Genomic DNA, 7,098 nt, shown 5'->3' with positions numbered 1-7,098 from the left:
CTGCTAAAACGTTATTTAACCTTTTGTGCTATCCAAGAAATGTAAGAATTTAAATTTAACATTTTTATTGTGATGAATAACTTAAAAACCCTAAAATATGCTTATATTGCAATATTTTAAAACTGAATACATCTAAGTAGTGCCTTTATTTTGCCCTCAAGATACTTTGTGTGATAACCTAACATAACAATATTTAACCTTTAGCTTTCATCACTTTTTGTTCCACTAAGTAAGATTGTATCTTTTTAAAAATTAAATAACATTTTATTGTGCTTTTGGTGATTATTTACACAGTTGTTTAGATACTCATTCAATAATCTCTGAAATATTGTTTAGCAATATTTGTTACATTCTTCATAATGTATAAATATTCACATAATTTCCATTTTGGTTGTTCTGTTTCATTATTCTAGTTTCCCCTTATGTTTTTCTCTTTCTGTTAATCAGTCTCACATAGGTGATTTTTCGAAGGAGTGGCTTATGTGTAAGGAGTTGCACAGACAACCCAAAGATGAGCAATTTGAGTCCACCAGCTGCTCATAAGAGAAAGATGGGCAAGCTTCTCCCATGTGATTTACAGCCTCTGAAAATCCACTGGAGGGTCAGTTATGAGTTGATTTTGACCTAATGACATGTAACAACAACCACAACAGAGTTTACCCAGGTAATATCCATTATTTTGTGAACCACATGGTAGAGAATTATATTGCCAATTCAAAGGTAAACAGTTCAGATCCACCAGCTGCTGTGAGGTAGAAAGAGGGACAATCTCCTCCAGTGTGATTTACAGCCTCTGAAAGCCTAATGCTGGAGGGTCAGTTATCAGTCAGTGCTGACTCAGTGGGAATGGGGGTTATTTTGTTTGTTCATTTTGTTTTTAAATATGTCATTTAACTATACATAGTCTCAAGGGTTAATTTCAAGGTTGAAGAGTTTCTCAGAGTAATAATCATAAGGAGTCTATCGGTTAATACAGGAACTCTTGGGTTTTTGTCCTTTAAGAGTCTGAGATTCTGTTATACAGTTTTATCTCAAAGATTCCAAAATTCTTGAGAGTTTGAACTCCCTCAAGATTGAAAAGTACACCAGGATATATACTCTAGCTCTTGGTGTTAATATTTAGAATGCATAAGTAATCTGTTATAGATAATTATTGAACACATGCATCTTGGGATCTTCATTAGCAAGATCTCCCAATTACATTCAGTTCTCTGTCAGAGAACTAGGTGGCATAGCAATTCTTGGACTCATTTATGTTTCAGTGAAGAGCTTGTAGCTAATTCTGGCCATAGAGTAGTGAGCAGAATAGACACACATTATTTCTGTACCAGCTCATTAATTGCTGAAGCAAGACCTTCCAGAGCTCTCTATTGAAATTTTAGCTGTTCATTGGCTGGGATCCTGAGCCTTCCTGCCAACCAACATTGGACATGTAGCATGTGTGAGAAAGAACGCATTTGTTGATTCAAGCGATTGAGATTCGAGTGTTGGTTTTCATCATTGCATCTAATATGTACTCCTCTTACACCTGCCTTTTTCAAGACCTGATGATAGTTGCTATATAAATCAAAAGCATATGCAACGTTTCCAAGTGCAGCCCTTTTCTCTGTTTATTCTCTGGCAGATTATATGCTGAGGACTGAGGTAATATGAAACCTTTATTATTTTCATTTTCCACTCAAACTGTAATTACAACAGGTTCATGTATTCTTTCTCACCAGTGAGGAGAAAGTAAAGCACCTATAATCTCAATAACCTCACCAGATGTTAAGTGAACAATAATAATTTCTATGTTTATTCCCCCTAAGGTAAATGAAGGTAGCTTAGTGGTAAGGAATCATTCTGCCGACACAAAGGTACATGGTTTGAATTCATCAGCTGCTCCTGGGGAGAAAGATGGGTGGTTGACTCTACAATTTACTGCCTCTGAAAACCCACTAGAGGGTCAGCTATGGGTTGGTTCTGACTCAACAGTACACACAACACAACAAGATAAATGGAGAACTGACATGAGGAGAATAACTTTTATCTGGCCAAATGGTTTCCCTCCGTCTAACCTTCCACTTGCTACTCCACATCAGGAACCCTGTAGAACTTCTATCTAGCGGTTCCTAGAGGAATCTTGAGACAGAAACAGCAATAGTTTCTACTGACAATGATTCCCTGGTGTCCTGTTGCCTGATTATGGTTTTCTGCAAAGACTCAAAGAATCTTGAATGGACCTATTTTCCCGTGTAACTGTCAGTCATTAGCAAACTTCCTTTGAGCCCAATAAAGTATATTTGATATTCTTTAAAAGATTATTGTTTGTTGTTGTTTACAGTAGAGCAGAGACTGATCCATGACTGACCCTCCAGCGGATTTTCAGAGGTAATAATCATACTGGAGTTGGTGACTGTTATCCAACAGAGCAGCTGGTGGATTCCAACGGCATAGCTCTGCATTAGCAGTGCAGTTCCTTACCACTAAGTCACTAGCAGTGGCTTTAAAGGATTAGTTCTTTTGAAGAATTAACCAGAGACTTGTTCTGGCAGCAAGTTTAGGTTCAGTGGGGCAAGGAGAAATGCAAATAATCTTGTTTATATTACCGTTCTGTCTGATAAGCTCCTTATCTCTAACTGAAGATGAAATAAATACAGGCTCAAAGTCTATAGATTCTCTCCCCACCACCCCCAGAGCCCATTGTCTAACTCTGTCAGAGAGAGTCTTCCAGGAGGTTGCTGTTTACATCCCAGCAATTTCTTCTCATAGCAGGAGTTTAACTCAAAGACAATCACACCAGAAATTCTGCTCTCATATATCTGTTATGAGTTACCTTTCAACTTTTCTGTAAACTTTCATTAAAATAAAATATATTTTATAAAAAAGGAATTATCTCTCAAGACATAAAAATAAAATAAATCACAATTTATTTCCAAAATTCTAAAGGTAGAGCTTTGAAGTAAGATAATTTTTCCTTTGATAGCCTTTAGACCTTATTCCTCTGTTATATTAATACCTGTTGAAGACAAATCCATTGCTTTCAAGCCAACTCTGACTCCTGTTGACCCGTTAGGACAGAGCGGAACTCTTTTATAGGGTTTTCAAGATTGTACATTTTTAATGAAGTCCATTGCCCTATCTTTCTTCCACCAAGGATGTGGTGGGTTCAAACAGGACATTTTGATTAGCAATTTAGGACTTAATCACTGCATCATCAGCCTTGTTGTTGTTGTTATGTCCCATTGAATTGGCTGTGACTCATAGTGACCCTATGTATTCTATGAAGCCTGCCCTATCCTGAATCATTTTTACTGGCTCCAATACACCTACCTCAGTGACCCTACCCATCCTAGGGTCTTTGTCTCCTGCATTGCCTCTCAACCCTTCCAAGAATGATATTCTTCTCCAAGGACTGGTCACACATGGCCACATGCCCCAAGTATGTGAGATGGAGCTTCAGAATTCTAACCTCCAAGGAGAAACCTCATTTCACCCTCTCCAAGACAGACCTATTTGTTTTCTTGGCAGTCCATGGTATGTTTAATGCTCTTCTTCAGCACCACAAACCAAAGGCATTGATTCTTCTTCTGTCATCATTATTCATTGTCCAGCTCTCTGATGCATAGAAAGTAATTGTAAAGACCATGGCCTGGATCCGGCTCACCTTAGTCTCTAGACTGACAGTATTGCTTCTCAGTTCTCTGGAGAGGTCCCTCACAGCAGATATTCCCAGTGCAATTCATCTTTTGATTTCCTGACCACTGGTTCCAATAGTGTTGATTATGAAGACAAGCAAGCGGAAATTGTTAACATCAATCTCTTCTCCATCTGTAATGGAGCTGCCAATTGGCCCAGTGATGAGAATCTTTGTGGTCTTGTGAATGTCAATCTTTTCCATCTTACAACTTATATGTTAATTAAAATACTTGAGAACATTTTCCTGGTGGAGCCAGCATAAGAAATGAAGTCACTATGCTGACCAAAGATGGAGAAGTGCAAAGAAATAAGTCTGAGGAGAGTTACAGGGATGTGAAGCATTGGCTGACATGTCAAAAGATGGATTTTTATTATCAAATGTTTGACAGGAAACCATGCAAAGTTTAAGGAATGAGAAACAGGGTTATAAATGCATTTTACAGCTAACAATCTGCTATAGTGTAAGATGATGGAGTCAAGATAGGGAGAAAGGAAGTTGTTTCAGATATTTGCAATTTCCAATCTTTTGCTTAGATGATGGATTTTTTTTGTGTGTGTACCACTAAGTTTGACTCCTAACTGACCCTCTAGCAGGTTTTCGGAGACAGTTAACCACATGGGATGATATTTCCCATCTTTTTCCCCATGCATCTGTGCATGGATTTAAAGTACCTCACTATGAGTTGGCAACACAAGTCCTACCCACTACACTGCTCAAAAACCTCCCTTTGGTAATGAGGTAGAATTGATCTCTTGCACAATTCTGCTTTTCCCACCACTTGACCTGCTGTCAGAGAACTTTCTGCTTATGTGGCTGATGTCTTTCTCCAGGCTTTGAGCTCTCAGCTTTAGCACATGGTCTTTTCTTCATGCTCCATTAATGAAACCCAGGTTGTTGGGACTTATCGCTTAGTTCTTAGCTGATCTTAGGTCTAATTTGAAAACCTAAGTACACAGGAGGTTGAATGAATGTACATTTTCTCAACACTTTCTTGCAATTCATTCTTATCATCTAGTCTTTCTCTCCCAGGACCTGTCTTGATCTGCTCTTCTCACCTATTTCCACTGTCCAGTGATCAATAATGACATTGAAAACTACTGTGGGTGACAGAGCAAACAGACCCACAATAAATGAGTATCGAACACTCAAGAGAAATTAAGCTTCTAAGCCAATAAAGGCTTTTATTTCAGTCACTGGTGATCCAAAAGTATATTTTGGAAGCTTAATACTTTATATACATAATCATAAACTCTCACAACTTACACTTGAACTATATTTTCAGGGATTTTAAGTATCTATTTCAATTTGGTTGTTGATGAACCACAGCTTAATTTCTTCTCACCTCACAGAAGTCCTTCATAATCCTAAAAAGTACACAGAGGATTTTTAGTTTTGAGGTCAGACAGAGAACACATGTAGACACACCAGAAACACCATTAACTTCCATTTCGCAGTGAAGTTTATTTGAAACAAACTGAGGATGCAGGTACAAAAATGACAGGAAAATATATTTTCCTTGACCAACAGAGCTGATGGTTAGAATATTGAAAGGACGCCTAGGTCCAAAATAGTATTAAACAAGTGTTTCTTCAATATGAGATCATTATGTTTCTTTTCTAAATCCAAATACTAATTGCAACCTTGCTGTGAGCATACAATATTAAGGCCATCATAGCCATGGCAACAGAATGCAGCATGAAGTGGAATCTTATTGTTAGTGGTTTGGGTGGCAGAGGAGCACTTTCTTATATGTAACATCTCTAATGTCCAACTCAAAAGAGGGGATTGGGCTGCATACCTTTAGGCAATTTTGCTCCAAAGACTTGTGTTGTCTTTGAACATCTTGTCTATCTCTGTAATCAATTTCAATACAGGATAACTTGTTCATCTGTACACAGAAACCATAAGCCTAAATGACAGTCTCAACAGCCACTTTACAATGACCATTTACATTTCAAAATTAAACCCATAATAAAAACTTCTGTACCCTTATAATTGGACTGATTTTTAACACCCAATGATAAAAATCTATGGAAATACCTTCCCAAAGATTTTACACTTAGGAAAAAGGGAGGGAAAAAAAATAAAAAGAAAGCAAGCACTTTAAATGAGCTGCTTAAAGTCACCTTCTCTGCTTTGCATGATAATTGTAATGCAAAATAATAAAGCACAGGGCACCAAGTACAACACTACCAGGATGATAGGGTGCCATTTATATGAAGATAATTAGGCATTTAAAACCTACCAATACCAATTTAAAAACCTACCAATTAAGAAAAAAAAAGATAAAAACAACAATGTGCTTACAGTAAACTCATTGAAATAAATTTCCATTTGCCTTTGCTGTGCTCTCATTGTCCCCAGCCCCTGCAGCCCCAAGGACTCTGTTTCTGTGTGTGGGAAGTGTGGTGCAGATTAGGAGTGCATAACCCAGCCCATCTTTCTGTGAAAACAAAAAAGCATTTTGTAGAGACTTGCTATAAACATATAAGTCATATGCCATTGTTTAAAAGAAAGGAAGCCTTTGTGTTGGAGGAAAGACTGGTTACTATTAGGAAGACTGAGGCATGAACACAACTCCATACTAATTTTCTCCAACATTATGTTGGAAAAAAGCAAAGCGGCCGTGTAATCTACTGTCAACATCCAGAGACAAAAATATTGGGCTCTGTGTTCACAGCTAATGAAACAAAAGCCATGTACTCAATAGTGTACCTGAAAGAAGACCATGAACTTCATGAAAAAACAATTGAGAGGTTCTTGTTGTTGTTGTTATATGCCATCGAGTCGCTTGCGACTCATAGCAACCCTATGTAAAACAGCTCTAAACTCTGCTCTGTCCTATGCCAATCTCATTGTCTCTGACACACTCATCCCGATTGTCCCAGTCACCAAATCAATCCACCTCCCAGAGGGCCTTCCCCTTCTATGCCTGCCCTCCACCCTCCCATGCATGATGTCCTTCTCCAAGGACCGGTCCCCCCTTATAACATGACCAAAGTACGTCAGACAAAGTCTCAGAATCCTTGCCTCCAAGGAGCAGCCCAGTTTAACCCTCTCCCGGATGAATCTGTTTGTTTTCTTAGCAGTCCATGGTTACCTCAGCAATCTTCTCCAACACCAAAGATCAAAAGCATCAATTCTCCTTCTATCTTCCTTAGTCGTTGTCCAATTCTCTGATGCACAACAAGTAATTGCAAAGACCATGGCTTGTACCAGATGCACCTTCGTGTCCAGAGACACACCATTGCTCTTCAATACTTTAGAGAGGTCCCTAACAGCAGACTTTCCCATGGCAATATGTCTTTTAGTGTCCTGGCTGCTGGTGCCAAGAGTGTTGATTGTGGAGGCAAGCAGACTAAAGCTGTGAACAGTCTCAATCTCTTCACCATCCATCCTGGTGCTGCCAATTGGTCCAG

The sequence above is a fragment of the Elephantulus edwardii genome, unplaced genomic scaffold (genome assembly GCF_000299155.1).
Source record: "Elephantulus edwardii isolate Elephantulus edwardi_28Jun2011 unplaced genomic scaffold, EleEdw1.0 scaffold00206, whole genome shotgun sequence".
NCBI classification, from domain to species: domain Eukaryota; kingdom Metazoa; phylum Chordata; class Mammalia; order Macroscelidea; family Macroscelididae; genus Elephantulus; species Elephantulus edwardii.
This window is presented reverse-complemented; position numbering follows the sequence as displayed.